The sequence below is a fragment of the Meleagris gallopavo genome, chromosome 23, assembly GCF_000146605.3.
Source record: "Meleagris gallopavo isolate NT-WF06-2002-E0010 breed Aviagen turkey brand Nicholas breeding stock chromosome 23, Turkey_5.1, whole genome shotgun sequence".
Classification (NCBI taxonomy): Eukaryota; Metazoa; Chordata; class Aves; order Galliformes; family Phasianidae; genus Meleagris; species Meleagris gallopavo.
In genome coordinates, this window is record NC_015033.2 from 2,028,233 (window position 1) to 2,029,855 (window position 1,623).

A 1,623-nucleotide genomic window follows, 5' to 3' on the forward strand; every position below is an offset into this window, starting at 1 on the left:
AAAAAAAAAAGAAAGAAAGAAAGAAAAAGACTGCATAAAGCAGGGTCCCCACATACAGTTCCTGCTTCAATATTTAAAGTTTGGCATAGTAGCTAGCTGGAGACTCTCAGCAGAAAATGTTAAACAACTGTCACTGCTCACAACCTCCAGCTCTATCTGTAATAATAGCAGGCTCAAGTGAGCAGGGCCTCAGCTGTTCGTCCCATTCACTGTGGCAGAGGCATGCAGCACCTCAACTATTTCTGCTCGAGTAGATGGCAGAGGCCATTTTTTCTTCAAGGGCACAAAGCAGACTGTAACAGGGCCTCCCACTTCCTGCTGCCTGCTGCACCAGATTCAGATTAGCTCCTGCAAGCCATGCAGCCTTGTCAGCAGGTCATTAATGGGTTAAGCACACAGCTCTGGGATATAGCATGGCTCCCCTAAGCTTCTTGCTAAGCATGCTGTGCAGTAACATCACACACTGTACTTAGGGGAGATCTCTGGTGCAAGACTGTTTTGTCCAGCTGACTCTTTCAGATGTGTTATTTATCCCCTCCCCAAGTTGAATTGGTTAAATTTCATCACTTGAGCTTTGCTTTTGATCCACCCTCTGTTGGGTTTCAGAAATAGAGCCACTGCTGGAGGCATTCTACCCAGTCCAAAGCTGCACCGGTAACACAGGAAGAGCCACAAAGCAATGTGCAGTGTGAATGAAGCAGGGCAGACTGCTGTCTCCTTCATCCCTAATTTGGACCTGCATCCTGCAAACAAACCTTGCTGACAGTCACCGGCACCTTCACAGTACTACAAAGGGTGTTTATGGAATTGGGCACACATGTAGAAGGAGGGATGAGCCTCCAGAACAGGACAGTAGAGAAGGTTATGACATCAGGAAGTTACACTGTAAATATAATTCAGTTATATCACAAATACGAGCTGGTGTCACCTGTAATGAGAGCCCTGGTGCAGCACTGAGCCCAATGCTGGCAGTCCCTGAGTCTGATTGCAGCCTGCTTGGGTCTGAGCAACAGCAGCTGTGCAGGTTTCTAAATGCTTACGGAATTTTCATCCAGGGAAATGATACTTATGGCATTGTTCACTCAAGTGAATTAGAAAACAGCAGTTGAGTTCCAGTGAAAGCTTTGCATTGCAGCAGGACATTCCACAGGAGCGTTCTGCTCTATGCATTCCCACTGGCTGGGGCAGTTTCATTTCTGTTTCTTTTCACTCCACCTTTCCCAAACCTGATGTGTCCAAAAGCACTGTCAGGAAGAACTGCAACATACCCCAGGATGTACCTCCCTTGTTTAGAAAATACGAGACCAGTGCTGTGGGTGCACACGTGGTTAGAAGGTGGCACACTACAGTCACAGTAATTTCAGAACACAGAGCAATGCAAGTAAACATAGGCATACAAAGATGTGGATATATATGCAGATAGGCAGGAAATTGAAACTGAAGAAAGCAGCTATGTTTTCCCTTATTTCGAGATGCTTCTGGCCTCAGTAAAGGCCTTGTTCTCACGGTACTTTAGGAACTTCTCCAGCCTCAGTGGGAGAGCCCGCAGCCCTGGCTGTCTCGAGATTCCCTCCCTCCCGACCGTTACAACCATCGACAGCCGCCGCCAACCACAAACTCTCG